The sequence below is a fragment of the Pongo abelii genome, chromosome 15 (assembly GCF_028885655.2).
Source record: "Pongo abelii isolate AG06213 chromosome 15, NHGRI_mPonAbe1-v2.0_pri, whole genome shotgun sequence".
NCBI classification, from domain to species: domain Eukaryota; kingdom Metazoa; phylum Chordata; class Mammalia; order Primates; family Hominidae; genus Pongo; species Pongo abelii.
The window spans coordinates 75,787,203-75,810,268 of record NC_072000.2 but is presented as its reverse complement, the minus strand read 5'-3'; the positions used below and the strand labels follow the sequence as shown (position 1 = coordinate 75,810,268).

The 23,066-nt window shown below is 38.9% G+C and overlaps 1 protein-coding gene across 25 annotated transcripts in view; it reads right to left on the bottom strand.

The window, feature by feature from the left end:
* SIPA1L1 (signal induced proliferation associated 1 like 1) overlaps positions 1-23,066 on the bottom strand; it is a 411,542-nt gene that overhangs the window by 185,537 nt on the left and 202,939 nt on the right. The window contains exon 1 of one of the 25 annotated variants that reach the window (XM_063715623.1): positions 2,753-5,029. The exons of the other annotated variants lie outside the window; for them this stretch is intronic. The gene's annotated coding sequence lies outside the window, so the exon portion shown is untranslated. Of the gene's footprint in view, positions 1-2,752; positions 5,030-23,066 lie in introns of those variants that run through there. 25 annotated transcript variants of the gene reach the window in all.

Genomic DNA, 23,066 nt, shown 5'->3' with positions numbered 1-23,066 from the left:
CCAGGGAGGCAGAAGTTGCAATGAGCTGAGATCGCGCCACTGCACTCCAGCCTGGGAGATAGAGTGTGACTCCATCTCAAAAAAAAAAAAAAAAAGTAAAGCTGAAATTACGATTGAGTAGAAAATGAAAATGTTGACATCTGCTGCTAGTTTGCATGCATTCAAAATGCTTCGGCAAGGCCAAGTACCCTGGCTCACACCAGTAATCCCAACATTTTGGGAGTTCAATGCAAGAGGATCACTTGAAGCCAGGAGCTTGAGACCAGCCTTGGCAACACAGCGAGACCGTGTCTCTACAAAAAATAAGAAACTTAGCCAAGTGTAGCGGCGTGCACCTGTAGTCTCAGCTATTTAGGAGGCTCAGGTAGGAGACTTGGTTGAACCTGGAGGTTTGAGTATATAGTGAGCCATGACTGTGCCACTGTACACACTGTACATGTACACACTGTACATGACTGTGCCACTGTGCCTAGGTGACAGAGCAAATCCTGTCTCTAAAAAAACAAAAACAAAATGCTTCAGGAAATTAAAAAGACAGTCCCAGATTATCTAGATTCACAAACTAAACCTACATCAGCAAACTACCTAAGTGCACATATGCCCGTTCAACAGCAACCACGGCTTTCACCAGCCTTCCACGCCATTTCTGATTACAGCTCTGGTTACAGCCAAGTGAAAGCAGAGAGAGTGGTTAGCTAAGGCCCTTTAGTAACCTTCTCCCAGAAGAGAAATCTACCTTGAAACATGATGGAGCTCTCCACTGTCTGTAGTTTCCTACTGTCTCCTAAAAACCTATCACTCTTGATGTATCCAGAAAATTAACAGCAAAGGTAAAACCAGGTTCATCTTTAGAAAAACAATGCTCTCTATATAGTCACGAGATCACCAAATGTCTCATACAATAGCTGGTAAATTCTAGGTACTCAAGCAGAAGTATTTCTTTTTCCTATACTTTTACGTCCGTGCCCTGATATTCACTCAACAAATATCCATTATTCCATAAATATTTGAGGCATCATTCTACGTGCTGAAAATGCTGCCCTAAAAATGTTTATATTTACTTTGAGAAACAGACAATAAACAAACACATGATGTAAGAGTATCATTACGTACTTAGGCTTTAAATTCAATAAAATATTTTTTTACCTATGTCACCTGGAATGCCAACAAGAATATTACTTCTAAAAGTGAGTTTTTGGTCTAAAAATCATGAGACAACTGATTTACGTATTACAAACCAACACTTAATAATTACCTACGATGTAAGTTAGCAATATTCATTTTCCAGCAAATTGGAAGCATTTTCATTTCAATGGATTTATATATTTCTAAAAAACTGAACTTGTACAAATTAGAAAAATAGCAGTTATCACCATAAACTATGCAAAAGACAGTACTTTACATTTTGTTGGCAGTCAACTTGAGCCTAATGCTACAACCCATAACTATCACAGGAAAGTGAGGTAGGTTTTTTTATATCAGTTACATCTGAAAAGAGTCATAATTTCTGGGCCTCTTAAAGTATGAACTCACACAGGAGTCAATCATGACTAGTTTAATTTTATTTTACTTTGTTCATTTTCATATTTGTATTCAATAAGGTACTTTCACAACGATCCAAATGTAACAGAAACACGGATTAACACAGAATTAAACAGGCACTCACGTATCAAGTACCACATCAAAGCCAGAAGTTAACAATTAGCGCAACGGCCCCTTTGTGCAGAGAACTACAAAAATACAACCTGTAGTAACCATGATCAGTAGCAAAGTACTCCTAATTCTCAAATAGTGGATTTCTTTTCTTATGAAATTAATGGGTGGTAAGGACTTAGTTTGAAATTAATAAAATGTCAGGGAAAAAATGTGATATCGAATGGGGAAACATTTTCCACGAGCAAAACTAATGAAAGAAATCACAAAAGAAAACACTGACAGATTTGGGTACATGAAACTTTTAAACATCTGTACATTAAAAGGCAAACCAAATACTAGTTTAAAAAATGCAATAAATACAACACAGATTGAATACACTGAATATATGCAAAGAGTTGTGAAGGAAGATAAAATACTAAGACTCCGAAAGAAAAATGGGAAAAGAAGTATAAATGGGTGTGGTGTTATGATAGCTATATTGGTTTTTGTCCACAGTTCCTAGCTCCTAACTCCCATAGTCCTTGTTATAATGCTGGGGTACTTTAGGGCTCAGGAAACAGAATCTCTCTCTCTCTCTCTGACCTCCTGTCCTTTCACCTGCCCAAGGCAGGACTCTAATCTGATTGTGGATCAAAAGACCCTCATTCCACAGAGTCCTGCTCCATATCCTACAGGAAGGAAAGCTACACAGAAAGGCCAAGAAAAGGCTGAATAGACAGGCCTTGCTGGGTTTAGACAATGTGCTTTTTGTCCAATCACATTTCTATACGGTTGTCAACCAGGCCATGTAATAAAGCCTCCTTGTATAAAAACCCAAAAGGACCAGGTTTGAAGAGCTTCTGGAGAGGTGAACACATAGAAGTTCTTGGAAGGTGGCATGCCAAAGGAGGGCACAGAAGCTCCACGCTCCTTCCCTGATACCTCGTCCTACACAACGCTTCATCTGAATCCTCTGTAATATCCTTTTAAATAAATCAGTAAACATGTTTCCCTGAGTTCTGTAAGCTGCTCCAGCAAATTAATTAAACCTAAACACAGAGTTGTGGGAACACCAACTTAAAGTCAGTCAGTCAGAAGTCTGGAGGCCTGGACTTACCAATGATGTCCGAAGATATAAGGGGCAGTCTTGGGGACTGAGCCCCCAACCTGTGGAATCTGACACTATCTTAGGGTGGATAGTGTTGGAACTGAATTGAGGACATCCAGCCAGTGTACGCTGTTTGGCATGTGGAGAAAAAAACACACAGCTTTTGTCACAGAAGTTGTCTTCTGTGTTGATGACTGTCATGGTGGTATGAAAGAAGAGGAAAGACACGGTTTGAGAGAGTTTTTCTGAAACAGTAGGCAATTCACAAAAGAAAAAATTGGTTAAACATTTGAAAAATGTTTCTGCTCAATAAATACAATACAGGCACACCTCATTTTATGGCACTTCACTTTATTGCACTTTGCAGGTGTTTTTTTACAAATTGAAGGTGTGAGGCAACCCTGCATTGAGCAAGCCTGTCAGTGCCATTTTTCCAACAGCATGTGCTCACTTCCTGTCTCTGTGTCACATTTTGGTAATTCCCACAATATGTCAAACTTTGTCATATTATTACATCTGTTTTGGTGATTTGTAATCTATGATCTTTGATGTTACTACTAATCTTTTGGGGAATGCCACAAACTGCACTCACAGAAGACGGCAAACAATCAACAAATGTCGTTTGAGTTCTGACTGCTCCACCCACCAGCCATTCCCCATCTGCCTCCCTCTCTTCGGGCTCTCTAGTCTCTGAGACCACAACACTGAAATTAGAATGGCCTCTAAGTTCAAGCGAAACTTGAAAGTGAAAGGAAGAGTCACAGGTGTCTCATTTTAAATCAAAAGCTAGAAATGATTAAGCTTAGTGAGGAAGACATGTTGAAAGTTAAGAGAGGCCGAAAGCTAGGATTGTACCAGTTAGCCAAGTTGTGAATGCAAAGGAAAAGTTTTCGAAGAAAAGTAAAAGTACTACTGCAGTGAACACATAAATGATAAGAAAGCAAAACAGCCTTACTGCTGAGATGGAAAGTTTTAGCGTTCTGGAGAGAAAGAAGATCAAATCAGCCACAACATTCCCTTAAACCAAAGCCTAATCCAGAGCAAGGCCCTAACTCTCTTCAATTCTATGAAGGCTGAGAGAGGTGAAGAAACTCAGAAGAAGAGTTAGAAGCCAGCAGACATTGGTTCATCAGGTTTCAGGAAGGAAGCTGTCTCCATAACATGAAAGTGCAAGCTCACCAGCAAGTTATCCAGAAGATCTAGCTAAAATGATTGATAAGGTGACTACACTAAACAATAGATTTTCAGTATAGATGAAACAGCCTTCTCTTAGAAGAAAATGTCATCCAGGACTTTCATAGCTACAGAGGAGAAGTCAATGCCTGGCTTCAGAGGAGAAGTCAATGCCTGGCTTCAAAGGTTCAAAGAACAGTCTGACTCTCTTATTAGGGGCTAATGCAGCTGGAGACTTAAAGTTGAAGCCAATGCTTATTTACAATCTGAAAATCGTAGGGCCCTTAAGTATGCTTTAAGAAAAATAAGAGATATTAATTTTTATATAATGTGCTCATTAGCTACTGGAAGAGTGAAATTGTTGTTTTTTTTTTAATTAGGAATATGTATCGAGAGCCTTTAAAATGCTTACATATTTTCCAGTTATTTTATTCCTGAGTATTTTTTAAGGAAACAATTCAAAAGACAAAACTCCGTGCAAAAAAAGCGTTCATCACAGCATTATTTAGGATAGCAAGGAGCTATAAACAACCTAAATGCTCCCAAACTATGCTTATAGCAATAAATATTATAAAAAGTGTGGTAGCCCGAGTGTAGCAGATCAGGGGAACAAGAATGAAATTCCCAAAACCTCACCAAAAAATTTTATGAAAAATCAAATCACAGGATGTTGTAATTTGTGAACTGTTATCTTCTTCTTATCAATATAGAAGTTAACAACAACAACAACAAGCTCCCTTTATACAGAAGGTCACCTGTGGGAAGTGTTACTCAAGAATGCTGAGAACATCTTCGGTTTCACAGTGGGGCAGAACTGACAGGGAGCTAAAGACTGAAAGCAACAGAAAAAGAACATCTTTTCTCACCAGCCTACATCAGAAAAGCAGATACATTTTTTTAACTTTCTTCTTTAAAAATCTTTATATTTTTTATTTTTAAGTCTGTGGTGTTTAAGTTGCACGACTTTCTTTAAGGTCATCTGCTTTTAAATTCAATATCATGGCTTCATGTGTGCAAAGAAAGCAGTAATACTGTTTAAAAAGAAACGAGGCATCTAAACTTCCTTAAATTAACATTTGAACGTTTGAGCACAGTGAAGCCAAGGTTCAATATCAAGACATTAATTTGTTCAGAAAAAAAAAATACTGTATCTTAAACAGAAAAAAATCTCTAAACTACCTTTGCTGAACAGAAATAACGTATCAGTACCATGTTCCTACAAACTAACAGAAGATGCTACAGGTCGTAAATATTAGGAAAGAAAACTTTTTTCTCTAATTTTATATTCATCCTTGCTACATTTGAAAGGACTGAACGCAATATTCCATTCAGATAGGCCAAAGCTCAAAGTCTGTACCTGGATGAGGACATGAATTTCAAACACAAACCACAACCTGAAAAATAGTCTGTCTCTAGTTACTTTATATAAAACACTATGCTAAGGTCTCAATTTAAGAAAGCTGACAAGAATTGCATTTATTCAATGAATCAATCAGTTCTACACTAAAAACTAGGTTACATACATTTTGATATTTGTTTTCTATATGAAAAAAAAAAGAATTGTATATGATGTAGAGTAGTCCTACCTAAACAATACAATGGGATCTTTGAAGCACACAGATCTATAAAATGGGTGCAGGCCAAGGAAAAAGTCTCCTTCCCTACACATTCCTGGTATATTTTACCTTATCTCAGAATATCAATTCATAGGTCTGTTCAAATTATACTGCTAGCATTTCCTAAGAAAAAATAAGCTCTGAAAAACATGCCTTTCCCATCTTGACATCCAATTAAAACATTCAAACTAATACCCTATTTGGCTGACTGAGGTAAGGAGGAAGAGAAGAGAGGAAAAAAGAATGCAGAAGCAAAATGTTTTTTCCTCTTCTGTCACTACTGTTTTTAACTTAACATGTCTCAAAGTGTTTAGCTCCATGGTGATGGGAGCTGGCGAAAAATATAGAAACACTGAAAGAACAAATTCCCCCAGAATATTTTAGGGTTCCTAACACAAAGCGTACTGTGGAATTATAGAAACATACAAGTTGAAAATAGATTCTTATAACTTAGTAATGGTGGAAGATGAACAATCTTTCCTTATAATAGCTTTTAAAAATCTGCTACATTCACCCCACCAAAAAAGCTGAGCCAGATTTCTATTTGATTTTTTAAAAATTATTATCTCCCAGTATAAAGGAAATAGAAGAAAAAGTATTCATTGTTTAGAAGAGTGGATTTCAATGAGGGAGACTCTGCCCTCCAGACTGAGCAGCATTTGGAGATACCAGCAATCTGAACTGAGGAGGCGCTATTGGCATCTCGTGGGTAGAGGCCGGGGATGCAGCTGAACATGTAATTCCACAGCCCTTCACAACAAAATTATCTGACCCCAAATGCCAAAGTCCTAAGGTTGAGACCCTGGCTTAGAAATACTTTCGACATTGAAATGTGCAGATTTATAATCACTCAAGTTCCAAAAGACAGTCCCTTAGGTCAAAGTTAAGTAAGGAAGGCTCCAAGGCAATCTGTAGTCCCCACAGACTGATGTATGGAATGACTGAACTTTCATACTAAGGATACAAACTCAAAAGCTGCTGCAGGAGAAAAGTTCAACCATTCAATAAATTACAAGCTTAAAAGAAACAGGGTACGAGAAAACACATTTGTAAATAAACCTAAAATTTTAGCTAACATAAAATCAGTATAACCCATTAAATGAAGATAATATCAATGATATTCTGTACCTTTTGTGGTAGTAATAATAGCTATGGTACAATTAATGTCCACTTATTGGTTCTTGCTTGCTAAAACTTTCAAGATCTCAAAGTTTTAATTAAATGGCTTAGGATACATTTATTCTTTACTACAATTAATAACATTTTCTGGCCCTTGTTCTGTGAACTGTCCTAAAGCCTGGGGAAAGCATGGTGGGTACAGCAATCAAAGCCATCACTCTTGAGGGGCTTATAGTCTAGTAGGGGAGAGTGAGAACAAGCAAATCAATAAACAAGATAAAGGTCAGATAGCTGGAAGTGCCATCCAGAAAATTAAAATATAGTAATATGATCAAGAGCGGCTGGCTGGCTGGCTGGCTACTTTCAACTGATTTGGTCAAGGAAGGCCTCTTTGTGAAGAAGTCATTTAAGATAAGATGACTAAATGTCATGAAGGAATCAGTAACACAAAGCATGAATGTTCCAGGCAGAGGGAAGAGCTAGTGGAAAGACTCTGGGACATGAGCAAACAGCGTGTCCAAGGTAAAGAGTGCCAGTGTGGCTGGAGGGGAAAGGGAAATGACCCAGAAAAGACAAGACAGATGGTGTGGGGCTGTGAGGAAGCTTGCAGGGCCTGGTACAGGGTTGGACTTTAAGAACAACGTGAAAGGTTGCAGGTTCCACATCACTGTCTCATGACATAACCCAGCTCAAGATCAAAACAGCCTGCATTAAGGTGGGATCAGCAGAGATGCAGAGAAGCAGACAGAGTTGGACACTTTTGGTAGAGCCAACTAGGCATACCGATGGATTAGATGTGGTTAAGAAATATGTTACCGATGGGTTTAGAAAGAGATGAATCAGGGATAACTGCTGAATGCTTAGCTTGAGCAACTGGACCGATGATTCTCCCAAGGAATTCCAAGTGAGACAGAAACAGGTTTAAGGACTATAAATAGGGAGACTAGCCATCCTGGTTTGCCTGGGAAGAAGGGGTTTCCTAGAATGTGAGACTTCAGTGTCAAAACCAAGAAAGTCCCAGGAAACAATGATGAGCTCATTACCCTAGACACACACCAAGGTTTTTGTTTTGTTTTTCAGCTCACTACAGCTTCGAATTCCTGGGATCAAACAATCCCCCCACATCAGCCTCAACTGATTTGGTCAAGGAAGGCCTCTTTGCAAAGAAGTCATTTAAGATGATATGACTAAATGACTAAATATCATAAAGGAATCAGCTACACAAGGCATGAATGTTCCAGGCAGAGGGAAGACCAAGTGGAAAGACCCTAGGATATGAACAAACAGCGTGTCCAAGGTAAAAAAGGCCAATGTGGCTGGAGAGGAAAGGGAAATGACCCGGGCACTAGCTGGAACTAGCTGTAGCTGGGACTACAGGTACATGCTACCATGCCCAGCTAATCTTTATTTTTTGTAGATAGAATCTCGCTTTGTTGCTCAGGCTGGTCTCAAACTCCTGGGCTCAAGCAATCCTTCTGCTTCAGCCTCCCTAAGTGCTGGGACTGATCACAGTTCTTCGCTGACCATGTTAAATTAGTGATGTCTATTGGACATAAAGTTGGAAATATCAGAAAAGCAATTGGAAATACAAGTCTGAAGAGCTGGATAAGCAGAGTTAGGAAAAAGAGAAGCATACAGAGAATATTTCAAGTCATGCAACTAGATAACATCGCTTTGAGAGAGAAGAGAAACCAGCCCAGAATGGACCTGTCTTTCTCTTTTTCACAGATAATATACTGAAAGACATCTGCCTCAGTCTGGTTCTCCATCAACACACTCACTGCCCTTCAGACTTGGGACTCCATGTTTTGACTCTCACTTTCCAGAGCTTACCAGAAAATCAGAAACACCAAGTAAAATGCACATTTCAGATGTTTTCAGTGAGCTAACAAACTGCTTTGCTTATAACTTCAGCTCTAGACTACTACACACTATACCTTTTCTGAGGTCCTCTCCTAAGAGTCACAGAGAAACCCAGCTGCATGGAACAAGTTTATTGTCCATCATTTCCTTTTGGCTTTTTTAAACTTAAAAAAAATTTTTTTTTTTTGAGACAGTGTCTCACTCTGTCACTCAGGCTGCAGTGCAGTGGCGTGATCACAACTCACTGCAACAAACTCCTGGGGTCAAGTGATCCTTTCACCTCAACCTCCCAAGTACCTGGGACTACAAGTACACGCACCACCACCCTGGCTAATTTTTTTGAAATTTTTTTGTAGATACAGGGTCTCGCTGTGGTTTCCAAGTCTTGGCTTCAAGTGATCCTCCTGCCTCTGCCTCCTAAAGTGTTGGGATCACAGATGTGAGCCACCGCACCCAGCTCCCTTCGCCTTGTCCAAAGCTTTTTTGCAAAGAAATCCCACTTTTGCTACAGCCAAATGATTGGCCTCATTTTTCCTATTACCAAGCAGTACTACTTCCCCCCTTTTCTAATTATCTTCAGCAAGCATGACCGTCAACTTCCACAATAAAAAAAACCAAACTCTCACTATTGAGGAAGAAATACAGAAGAAATGGAGTCAACAAAAACTCTCTGAGGGCAAGTTTCAGTTGAGAGGGTCCCACTGCTCAGCACATTAAGAGTCTAACAACCTTTGCTTCAACTTAACTGGGTACACTGGAATTTATAAAAAGGAACAATTACCAGAGTGACCCAACAGATGGCCCATTAAACTCTGGGATTCGTACAATGTGTCTGGTGACCTATTTCAAGGAACTGGTTAGAAACCTCCCAATTGGCCAACTTGTGATTAAAAATACGAAATGTTTGCAGCTGACCTTCAAATTGAACTCTTTCTGGCCAATCTAGGCAGAAATAACAAGAGAATAAATAAAACATCAGAAATAATCAAAAGAGATCCTGGGACTTGGAACGGCTGTCAGCAGAATTACTTGGTTCACATATGGGACAGCTCCTTCTCTGTGAGGGCAAGCATCATGGCTAGGGAGAACAAGAAATCTCGGCATTTAAAAAAGAAAAAAAAAAAGTAGTCTCTCCCCTAGATGATGAGGTGAATGAGAAGGTAGAATTCCAGAGACAGGCAATTAATGGGAATAAATTACACCTAGTAATCCCGATCTACTGATAAATGGACCTGTCACTGTGGGCCCCCTGGAAGGCCAAGGGAGCCACCAAGGTCACCCTTGAAAAATGCATTCCAAATCTTTCTCCAGCACTTAAAACCACTTAAATGCTGAACTATTTTAAACTCTTATTAAGTTTAATAAAAGTGAAGCATTTTAATCATATGTAAGGAAAACAGAAAAAGCAGACTTGGGTTTAAAATTATAAACAATTAATAGTAACCTCTGAATTGATAAGGCTTAATTGCTCATGGTCAAATAAACTTTAAGCTATATCTCACCATATAAGCATGCCTTTTCATTTCACTTTTTTTTTTTTTTTTTTTTTGGAGACAGTCTCTAGGCTGGAGTACAGTGGAGCCATCCCAGCTCACTGCAACCTCTGCCTCTCAGGTTCAAGAAATTCTTGTGCCTCAGCCTCCCAAGTAGTTGGGACTACTGGCGTGTGCCACCTGCACTCAGCTGGGTGTTGTATTTTTACTAGAGATGGGGTTTCACCATGTTGCCCAAGCTGGTCTGGAACTCCTGGCCTCAAGCGATCCGCCCGCCTCAGCCTCCCAAAGTGCTGAGATTACAGGTGTGAGTCACCACATCCGGCCTCATTTCATTTTTATACTAAATACCACATTTACTTTCTTAAGAATATTAGAAATGTAAACATCCTAATGTAAATTACACTTAAAACACTTTTCTGTTGATTCAAAGTTGATAACCACATTTTTAAGGCACATGTAACATATTCATGTACACTGATTTTATCTGATATCTAAATATGATCACCACACTCCTCCCCACAAGGATATAAATAAAAAAAAATCTCCTGGTGATAAAAGACAATTTATCTTTCAAAGTTATTTCAAATTTTGTAAATGATAAAAATTTAGTAAATAAAACGCTGACAGCAGACTTCATTACATAGTTGAGTTTAAAGACTTCTGACCTTACACTTAAGCAAAATTAAGCTATATGCCCCCATATTTAATGGATACTAAGTAGCACACGTTTGCCTGAAAGAAATACATAATTCAATTTGAAAAAAATGTAAATGCCTTTGTTTCACCTTCATTCCAATGAAATCACTAAACAATGCCTCACATAACCATTACGTTTGCAATAAGGCATTGTTCATGGTTTTATAATTGAATTATCTGAAAATAATCACTAGTTGGTACCTGCTGAAAAATAAAATCTATCCTGTGATACCATTACGGCTTTACAAGAATAAGCAGAGCTACTGAATAAGAGAGGCAAGTGATTCTCGTGCCTCAGCCTCCCAAGTAGTTGGGACTACTGTCGTGTGCCACCTGCGCTCAGCTGGTTGTTGTATTTTTACTAGAGATGGGGTTTCACCATGGCAAACAAAAATGAAGCAACAGATATCGGTTTGGGTGAAGAAATGGAATGAAAAGCCCAAGACAGGAATCTTGAAGCGCAGCTCACCAGCATTTGTTATTTAAGGAAAGGTTCTGCTCTGGGTAGAGCAGCAAGTTAGAGAGTCATCCTACTGTCCAGCAGCGTGGAAGGAAAGAAGCCACCCAAAGGAATAGTTGAACAAAATAATTATTATTTGAACAAAATAATTATTCTAGAAAATTAATACAATCCAAAACTATTTTCAGGTCAGGCACAGTGGCTCATGCCTGTAATCCCAGCACTTTGGGAGGCCAACGTGGACGGATCACCTGAGGTAAGGAGTTCGAGACCAGCCTGGTCAACACAGTGAAACCCTGTCTCTACTAAAAATACAAAAATTTGCCGGGTGTAGTGGTGCACACTTGTAATCCCAGCTACTTGAGGCTGAGGCAGAGGAATCGCTTGAACCTGGGAGGTGGAGGTTGCAGTAAGCCGAGATCGTGCCACTGCACTCCAGCCTCGACAGAGCAAGACTCCATCTCAAAAAAAAAAAAAAAGTTATTTTCATATTAAGTTACGAATCTTACGAATCTATCCAATAATGAAATATAAGACACATATGAACAAAAAAATGAAAGTTAATTCAATTAGTTCATTCATTCAAAAACATTTGAGTTTCTAACACATATAACATTCTATAGAATTTCTAAAAATCAAGACAAACAAGTTACTATCATCAAGAGCTAAAGAGCTATTAGGGGAGCTCTTTACACAAAAATTACATAGGGTACAAGACAATAAGCACCACAATATAGTTCTGACAACTACGCTTCTGGCTGGATTTGGAAATTGTGGCATGAAAACAATTGAGAAGAGGTGTAATCACATGTGGAGGAAAAAAAGAAAACCGATCCTCAATCTTGGGTGACTGCACAAAAGGAGCAAAAATAAGTGGTACAATCAACTCCTTCAGTAGGCCTTTTCACTGACCCTCACCAGATCAAGTGAGATGTCCATTCCTTCCAAAGAGGTCCAAGGAAGCATCCATTACTTTCCATGCTTTACGGTGAGCTCTTTTAGGACAGAGGCCATGTCTCATCAACTTGTATAGCTTCAGATACCAACACAGTCATATTGTACGTGCTCAATAAATATTTGATAAATAAGAATTCATTAAAAAAGGAATTCATTAAAAGTAAATGAATGCAGGCCGGGCACAGTAGATAACCTGATGTCAGGAGTTCGAGACAAGCCTGGCCAGCATAATGAAACCCCATCTCTACTAAAAATGCAAAAATTAGCCAGGCGTGATGGCGTGCACCTGTAATCCCAGCTACTTAGAAGGCTGAGGCAGGAGAATCGCTGGAACGTGGAAGGCGGAGGTTGCAGTGAGCTGAGATTGTGCCACTGTACCTGCACCCCAGCCTGGGAGACAGTGCGAGACTCCATCTCAAAAAAAAAAAAAAAAAAGAAAAAGAAAGAAAAGGAAAAAAGAATACAGAGAGAAGAGAGTAAAAGAGAAGAAGCTATGTTCGCAAAGGTAGAAGAGCCAAGGGGAAAAAGCAACAGGTAACTGCTTGGAAAAAGAGGCAGAAAACAGAAAAATGGGAGTAACGCAGTAACATCACAAACACAGGAAAGCTTAATATGTACATTGAACATTGTGAACTTTAAAAATAGGAGCTCACAAAATCATAGGGCTTTAAGAGCAGAAGCCACAGTGTAAAAAACCTAAGTATGAGACTTTTTCTCTCTCTCTCTTTTTTTTTTTCCTAAGACAGGGTCTTGCTCGGTTTCCCAGGCTGGAATGCAGTGGCACAATCCCAGCTCACTGCAGCCTCGAACTGCCGGGCTCACCTTTTGCAACAGCCTGGAACTACAGCCATGTGCTACCAATCCTGGCTAATTTTTTATTTTTTGTAGAGATGGGTTCTCACTGTGTTGCCCAGGCTGGTCTTAAATTTCTGGACTCAGGCAATTCTCCCACCTCAGCCTCCTAAAGTGCTAGGATTACAGGCATGCACCACCATACCCAGCCAAATATGAGACTTAACAGTGAAACAATGAATACCTTTTTCTTAAGATCAGGAATAATGCAAGATGTCCATTTTCACTACTCCTACTTAACACTCCACGGCAAGTTCTAGCTAGTTCGATGGGCCAGAAAAAGGAGTTTTAAAATGTATAAAGATGGAAAAGGAACAGATAAAACTGTCATTATTAACAGAATCAATCATGATCACATATGACAATTACCTACATACACACACACATACACAATTAGAACTAGCAACTGAATTTAGGAGGTTTGCAGGATATCAGGTCAATACACAAACATCAATTGTTATGTCTGTGTACTAGCAAGTGAACAACAAAACGGAATTTGAAATACACTACTTAAAGGATCACAAAAAATCCAGTATATCTAATGAAAATCTGTATCTAATGAAAGATGTACAAAACATCTATATTGAAACTAGACAACACTGCTGAGAAGTGAAGAGGTTCGTGAATGGAATACTCAGTATTATTAAAATGTCTATTCTCCACAGACTGAAAAACAGACTCAATGAAATCCCAGTCAAAATCTAATTGGCTTTTATTTATTTTTTTAATGACAAACAATTCTAAAATTTACAGGGATATTCAAAGGATCTATAATACACAAAGCAATTAAAAGGCAAGAATGAGGCTGGGTGCAGTGTCTCATGCCTATAATCCTAGCACTTTGGGGAGCCAAGGCAGGAGGACTGCTTGAGTCCACAAGTTTGAGACCAGCCTGGGCAACATAGTGAGACTGCACCTCTACAAAAATAAAAATTAACTGGGCATGGTGGTGTGTATTTGTAGTCCTAGACACTTGGGAGGCTGAGGCAGATAGATCACTCGATGCCAGGGATTCATCACAGCTGCAGTGAACTATGATCATACCACTGCACATCTCTAAAAATAAAAATTAAAAAAAATATAAAGTTAGAGAACTTAATTACCTGATTTGAAGCCTTTATAAAGCTACAGTATTCAAGACAGTATATAATTGACTTAAGAACAAAGAGACCAGTGGAACAGATGAGACTCACACATATAGTCGACTGATTTTCAACCAAGAACTAACTCAGCTCAATGGGAAAAGAACAGTATTATCAATAAATGGTACTAGATAGAAACAGGAAAACAGTGCAAGTAAACCTTAACAGTTATTTCATTTCACACTCAAAAAAAAATTAGAGATGGTTTATCAACCTAAAAGTAAAAGACAAAACCCTAAGGCTTCTGCAAGTAAACACAGGAAAATATCTTCCCAATATTGGCTAAGCAGATTTCTTAGGTAACACATGGTACAGCGTTAACCATGAAAAAAACTCAAGAAATTGGACTTATTAAACTTTTTATTCATCAAGAGACATCGTTAAGAAAATGAATAGGCAAGCTACAGACAAGGAAAAGTATTCATAATATACATATCTGACAAAGAAATCATATCTAGAATACATATATAATCTTACAAATCAGCAATTAAAAGACAACAAAGATCATTTAGAAAAACAGTCAAGACTTGCAAAAGACACTCTGCAAAAAAAAAAAAAAAAAAAAAAGTTCCTGACCACATGAATGGCCAATCAGCACATAAAAAGATGCTCAAAATCAGTCATCAGGAAATAGCAAATTAAAATCATAATGAGATACTATTAAACACCCAGCAGAAGAGCTAAAAGTTTGTTTAAAAACTGATAATACCAAATACTGGTAAGAAATGCGGAGCAACTGGAACCCTCATGAATTGCTGGTGCAATTATAACATGGCACAATCATTTCAGAAAAACAGTTGGGCAGTTTCTTACATAGTAAAATATACAGCTATCCTATGACCCACTTATTCTATTCCTAGGTATCGCCCAAGAAAAATGAAATTCCATGTCAACAAAATGACTTGTACAAGAATGTTATAGCAATCTTATTCCTAACAGCCAATAATCAGAAACCCAAATCTTAAAGGACAACTAAGATCTTTGCATTTTATTGGATATATATAATACCCAAATTTAAAAAGAACTTTTAAGAATTAAGAATAAAGATAAAAAAGAGTGATGGGGTAATTCTCCCACTCCTTCACTTTTTGTGATATACTGGAAGCAAGAAGAGAGAGAATGGAAAAGATCTGAGAGTGCGTGGGGCAGTGGCTGCTGGAGAGGACAGGAAAGAGCCAGAGAAGATTTACAGACAAAGAAAAAGCATGAAGAGATGAGGAAGGAGGAGTAAGTGGAATGACACAATTAGAGAATTCACATACCAGAGAAGAGAGGGACTGGCAAAGACAGAACAAAGAGGTTTGCTACAGAGAAGAGTAGGACTTCATAAAAGTTGAGAAACATATAAAGTTAAGAATGGAACACAGAAGAAATGAAGGGGCAGGGCACAGTGGATCATGCCTGTAATCCCTTTGGGCCAAGGCAGGAAGGAGGATTGCTTGATCCTAGGAATTCCACACCAGCCTGGGCAACATAGCAAGACTCTATCTCTGAAAAAAAAAAAAAAAGGAAGAAGGAAGAAGAAGAAGAAAGCTAGGCATGGTGGTGCACGCCTAACTACTTGGGAGACTGAGTGGGGAGGACAGCTTGAGCTGGAGCCCAGGAGTTCAAGGCTACCAGTGAACTACGACTGTGCACTGTACTCCAGGCTGGGTGATAGAGTAAGACCCTGTTTCTAAAAAAATAAAAATATAGAAATAAGGAGTTGTGGGACTGGGAAGTAAGTCCATTCTCTAGCAGGTTGGATCCATGGTCGTGCCACTGATTTCTTCCTGTCTCTTAACCCCAAAGTCAGTAAGTTATTACTGATCCTTAGGTGTTTTACAATTCCTTTGTGCCACCCAATGGGAAATATATGGAAGGGGGAGCCTTGAGCTATTACTGTGCAATGGCTACAATACTTATCTAAAAATAATGAGAGAATAACTGGCACTAGAATCTCTGTTTTGAATGATGTATGCATTGTCTCAACATACCTTAATGTTTCTGTTGCTGTTGTCCAAGACAGAGTTTCACGCTGTCACCCAGGCTGGAATGCAGTAGCATAATTATAGCTCACTGCAGCCTTGACCTTCTAGACTCAAGTAATCCTCCTGCTTCAGCTTCCCAAGCAGCTAGGACTACAGGTGTGTGCCAAAATGCCTGGCTAATTTTTATTTTTTAATTCTTATTTATGTAGTGATAGGGTCTATGTTACCCAGGGTGGTCTCAAACTCCTGGGCTCAAGCAGTCCTCTCACCTTGGCCTCCCAAAGTGCTGGGATTATAGGCATGAGCTGCCACTTCCGGCTGAGATTAACTTTTACAGAAAGAAACATGCACTGGCCCATCTGTTTCTTGCTCTTTGAATGACTTGTTTTGCTACTTTTAACAAGTAACTAGGCATTTGGGCCTTTATTTACTTATCGTTAAAGTGGAATTGTTATAGATATAATAAACATTAGAATCCTTACATTAGTCAATTATTCTAAAAATGAAACATGCCCTCTTGGTTAATGTATTCATCTATAGGCAGAACTTAACATTTAATAAATGATCCAATAAAGGAACTAACTCACCTCACATGGAGCAGCAAATTATTCTCACCAGAAGGAGAGAGAAAAAATTACCTTCCATATAGCATAAATAAGTTCTTCTTCTTTTTTTTTTTTTTTTTAAAGATGGAGTCTCGCTCTGTCGCCCAGGCTGAAGAATCTTGGCTTACTGCAACCTCCACCTCCCGAGTTCAAGCAATTCTCCCGCTTCAGCCTCCCGAGTAGCTGAGACTACAGGTGTGCGCCACCACACCTGGCTAATTTTTTTTCTTTTTAGTAGAGCTGGGGTACCATGTTGGCCAGGCTGGTCTCAAACTCCTGACCTCAGGCAATCCACCCGCTTGGACCTCCCAAAGTGATGGAATTACAGGCCTAAGCCACCCTGCCCAGCCAGCATGAATAAGTTCTGATTAATGTGTTACAGCTTGACTTTCTTTTCACTGTATATTTGAGTACTTTTTTAAAACACTACATGATTTTGCCCTAATTTCAAACAATGTCATGTCTAAATAACCATCTCTCTTGGAGGAGGAAAATTCTGTTCTAACAAGAGTCAGAATGTTTTCAGCAGATTGAAAGTATTTCCCTTGTCACTGTATTCTTTTTCTCATTTAGCAAAGACATCACTTCCAAGTTAAATGACACAACCTTTTTTTTGTTTGTCCTAGCTATAACACAGCACTTTTTATTTAGTTTTAAAATTTTTTAAATTTTACTTTTCGTAGAGATGCAGTCTTGTTATATTGCCCAGACTGCTCTTGAGCTCCTGGCCTCAAACAATCCTCCCACCTCAGTCTCCCAAGGTGCTGGGATTACAGATATGAGCCACCACCAGGCCTAGCTGTACTTTAAAAAATCCAAAATTCCTAAAAACAAATTCTGTGAATCAGTTCTATCAGCCTTTCATGGTATTTTGATTTCAGTATGTACTGGAAATGAAGGAACGGACATGAACTCAGAAATGTCCCTCTAATCAGGCAGTCTTACAACAGAGGCAGGATCAGCCCAGCTCTTCCCCTCAGAGGAACTAGCTGCTGACAGCAAGCTATTAGTGTTCTGAAACAATTCCAAGGGGCTTGTCAATGTAAACTATCAGCTGCTATAAGAAATGTCAAATCTCCATGATAAGGTATTTTTAGAGCTCCCCACCAGAGTCAACATAGGTTTACTACAAAATGCGAGAGAGCATTTCTGATGAGGAGTTGCTGCCAATGCCGAAGCATTTCTCAGCCTGCTTCCAAATGTGGATGGCATCGTCCCACTGGATGAGGCGCCTGCTCAGATAATGTCTTGCACAGAGGCAGCTTCTCTTCACCCTTAGGGTGTTGCTGACGATACAGACAATAGTTCTGCTTTCTAGCTACAGTAATAGATTTAATTACTTGGCTATTTTGGGAGATCGAGGAAGGAAATGCCCCCCTCCCCAACTCTTCCTGCAAATTATATTTCCTGTAGTCCAGGTCACACATCTCTCCATGAGAAGAGCTTTTCAGATCAACACATACAAATTGAAAAGCCTGAGGGCAATGAGTTAAATCACAAAACAAAAAGCATTATTCTATATAAAAGCTCGACAAAGGCTACAAAATCCATCTGTCAGAGAAATAGTCCTCTCTGAATAGGAAGTTAGATTCAGACTCTCTGGTCAGTTATTTTTCATGTGGCCAAGAACTTCATGGTCACTGCCAAAAGAAATTTACTGCCACATATAAAGGGCAGTGATTCTTCAACCTGTAAATATTATGAAATACCAGCAACTCATTTTAATGCAATATATGTCATATTTGTTCAATGTGCAAATAGTTTTCCATTGTAAAAGTTCCAAGCTGGCCTAATCGAGAAATAGCTATTCTCTGGAAACAGTATTGTCAAAAGCAGCCATTTCACCAATGGAGAGCATGTAGTGAATAGAGAATATTTACACTAGGCCACACAAGCAAAGAATAATATAGTAAAGACAATATCCTCCTCCATTTCTGACACTTCTACAGCTTATGAGAGAGTGTTTTTGTATTCATTACCTCATTTTGGAAAACGGGCCAAGGAGCAGGAAGGACTGTAGAGAGCATCCTTGAATGGGATGTGCACTGACTGTCCTCCAAACAGACCACATGGCTTTATAAAGGCCACAGGAAAAACAATGCAGCTCTCTGCTCTTGGAGGAAAAAACTAAGGAAATCAAAATGAGTGCATCTTCCCTTGTGCTGAAAAACAGTTAAGAAATACTAAGAAGCTACTTTGTAGACCACTGTTCTCCCAGATTTGAAAGCAACCCTGCATGACTGCAGTTAATGATGTGCACATTTAATAAACACCATCAAAACAAACTAAAAAGAGTCTGAAGAACAGACTGTAACTACTTAAGAAATCAGATTTTCTTTGTTTCTTTCTCTCCTTTTTCCTTTCTTCGGTCATTTATCAAGCACTGCAACAGAAATGGTACTACTCTGCCATCTTGTATCCAGCAAACACCAGAAAACAGACACAAACTCCAAAAAGCACCAAGACCCTGCCTCTATTACAACCTTAGGAAGACATTGAACTTGACAATGAAGCTTAGAGACCTGACTTGGCAATAAGGACAGAGAGATCTGAAAGAGCAAACTAAAGAAGGCAGAAGAGACACACTCAGGAGTCTAGATCCCAATCTGCCAGACTACACACATTTAACCGCCTTCCTTACAAAGGATGATGTCCCTGTGTACCAGGTGGAAGGATTATTCCTAAAGCAATTATTCCAAGCTGTGGCTCCATACCACCTCTAGAGGACTCCAAGAATCTCAAAGAATTTGGTAAAATTTCAGAACAAAATTTTATTTCAGCTAATTTATGGAAGACTGAAAAAAAAAAAAAGTAAGAATAGTTAGAAATCACCTCGCTGGGACCAATTCTTACCTTAAAACCTGAAGGGAAAATAACTTCTCATTCCTTTTGAGAAAAAGGGAGATCTTAGTGTATAACAGTACAGAAGAAGATTCAATTATTAAAAATAAAAACTCTTCAAATTATTTCATAGCCTCTTCACAGAACTGATGAAGGAGGAATTCATCTGGTAGGAAATTAGAAAGGAGAGTGAGCCTTTTTTTCTCCCTGCAGTTAACAAATCAGCAAGTCAGTCAAACTCTTAACTGACTATATATTATAAAAACAAACACTGACAAGCTAGCTATTGCTCAAACACCATCCTCAGACCCTGATGAGAAAATGGCAGTTACCTGGTACAATTCAGGGTCACACAGAAACAGCTAAAGGAACAGTGGCAGATTTTACTTTTTAAGACTACAAATTCCTCACCTGAACTCTTTTTCTCTCTCATTTTCTTCCCAAATCTGGCCCACAACTTCATTCTTTACCTGAACTTGATTTTTACTACCATCCTCCACTTAGAAGAAAGTAAAACTTCTCTCTCAAGGGAAAAAAAAAAAAAGAGAGAGAGAGAGAGAAAAGGAAATGAAGATGCAGGGGAAAAAAGATAGCCCACTCGCCCACTCTGAAGGAATGAGAAGGAGGAATGGGAGGCCAACTGAAAATACTGTATCTAAATCCTCTGAAAAGAGAGTACACTGGAATTGCTCATCTAAAACAAAAACCTATCAATCTGTCTTTGTGTAGAAGTAGTAAACTTAGCCAGGATTGGTGGCTCATGCCTGTGATCTCAGCACTTTGGGAGGCTGAGGTGGCTGGATCACCTGAGGGCAGGAGTTCAAGACCAGTCTGGCCAATATGGTGAAACCCTGTCTCTACTAAAAGAAATACCAAAAATTAGCCAGGCCTGGTGGCACACGCCTGTAATCCCAGCTACTAGAGAGGCGGAGGTGGGAGAACCGTTTGAACCCAAGAAGTGGAGGTTGCAGTGAGCCAAAATCAATCGCGCCACTGCACTCCGGGCAACAGAGCTAGACTCTGTCTCAAAAAAATAAGTAAATAAATAAAAGAAATAGTAAACTTAATAGAATCAGTAGCCCAAGGATAAAGAGATCATGTCGTAACTTGGTAAGAATCCAAGAAGTAAATAAACAGGGATGTCACTACCATTAGGGCTGAGAATAGGTAACTGAAATAAATCTAATGAGAGCTGTGCAAGAAAACCAACCCATGCACAACCCTAACATTGTGCATAAAAAGACAAGAGTTCAGAACTACTACATATGACCATACAAAATCTAAATATCCCATAAAAGAAAAACAGGCAAGAAAGAAACAACTGCTACGTATTAATATTTTTTAACAAGTTAAAATTTGCGTATCGCTTCCTTCAGATATTTAAATGCTAAAATCTCAATGTGATGCTTAAAATTAAAAACACATTATAATACCAGAGAATCAAAATTTGAGCATTTTCCAACAATACAACATTATAATTTAAAACTTGGCAATATTCGCCTAATTTAAATCAGTCTCTCAATGGAAGGGACTGCAACTGCAGAAGTGAAATCCAGCAAGCTACTGTTGTATAACCAAAAGATCTTCCAAGACAGTGCTATGTTCTTGCTGCTGACATTAACAGCTGCTGAAACACATTCTTTTAAAAATCGTTTTCTTCCAGGGGTGGAGTTTCCAAAAGAATTCCAAGCTAAAATCTAAATAGACACTGTTCCAAAACTGAATGATACCACAAAATGCAGACTTCCTTTAAAACAACTTTTACACTCTTTACTTGGAAGATAGGGCAGAGGAGAAAGCTCTCATCATTTGCTCTGTTTATACCACAATGGCTTCAAGACAACAAACTGTGGGGATCATCACTGACCAACTGGTTGAAGTACATTATTGCTCATAGAGAAAGCTTCTGTTAAGCATAGACACTTAAAAGAAGCCCATTGGAAGTTAAGAGGGTTGTGGCATACTAAGTTATCCTGAGCATCAGAGAAGGAAACCAACAAACAAGCACTCGGAAGCCATCAAAACAGCACAAAGGACAACTACTTTCATATCCAGGGAGATGACTGTTCCTTACATAAACCTTTGTAGTGTAATGATTTGAAAGCCAGACTCTTTTTTTTTTTTTTTTTTTTTGAAAGCTACTGTAAATTGAAGGATGAGAGAATGTTAGTGGAATAATCAGAGATCTTAGCACAGAATTCCTTAGATTTTACAATGTAGCATTGTTAAGTTACACGAAGCTGCCGTAGGATGGCGAGGCAACAGACAGAAGAAGAGGGACATCAGATAGGATGTACCAGAGGACAGATACACTATGTTAAAAACCATTTTTAAAAATCTAAGAGGGACCAGGTGCAGTGGCCCATGCCTGTAATCCGAGCATTTTGTGAGGCCCAGATGGGCAGGTCACTTGAGGCCAGGAGTTTGAAAACAGCCTGGTCAACATGGTAAAACCCCTTGTCTACTAAAAAAAAAAAATTAGCTGGGTCTGGTGGTGCATGCCTGTCATCCCAGCTACTCGGGAGGCTGAGGCAGGAGAACTGCTTGAACCTGGGAGGCGGAGGTTGCAGTGAGCTGAGACTGTGCCACTGCACACCAGCCTGGGTGACAGAACAAGACTCTGTCTCAAAAGAAAAGAAAAAGGGGGGAAAAAAAAAAAAAAAAACCTAGGAGGGTAGGAGGGATTCTGACATTCAGTCATCCCTTGATAATAACCACATGCAGCTTCTGGTGACTTGACTTTACTATCTTTCCACCAGAGGAGCAGAAGGCATTCCTTTTAAAAGTATGTTATTATTCTACTCTTTCTATATAGCAGCTCATTTTATATTATCCCTTCACTTAAGAATCAAGAGGAAAATTCATGCTTACATAGAGAAACATGCCCTGCATAAGAAAAACACTTCCTAAAAAATCAATGGAAACAAAAGTCAACCAGAATAGGGCGGTTACTCCTTCAAGAGGCGCTTTCTTTTATCTTAAATAAAATGAACACAGCTAATAAATACTTCCAGTTTAGAAGACACTAAGTCTAACACACACCATACATAGGTATTTAAGAGTTTCTAGCTGTCATCATCTCCAGCCAGTCCCTTATTAATCATTGGCATAGGGTCCCGCTGCCCCTTCTCAATGGTGTGCTCTGTGTTCTGTGAGAACCTATTATTAGCCTATGTTAGTAATGGCCACTTCTGGATGGTAAAATTACAGATGGTTTTCATTTTTGTCTTTATGTTTATCTGCATTTTCTACTTTTTTACTAGTATGTATTATTTTTGTAACAGTTATTTTTAACATTTGTTGAGAATAGCGTATTAAATGAGATTTTCCTTGATGCTCTGAACGAATACAACTGAATGTTATTCCAAGTGATCATCAAAATACAACTTAAGGATCAAATTATAGTAACAATGAATGCTGGATCTTGGCCTAAATCTTTACGATCAACAGACTCTATACACATGCAGAACAGATGAATGTACATTGGCTTCTCCATCTTTAAATTGAGGCCACTGCATAGTAATACAATGGGG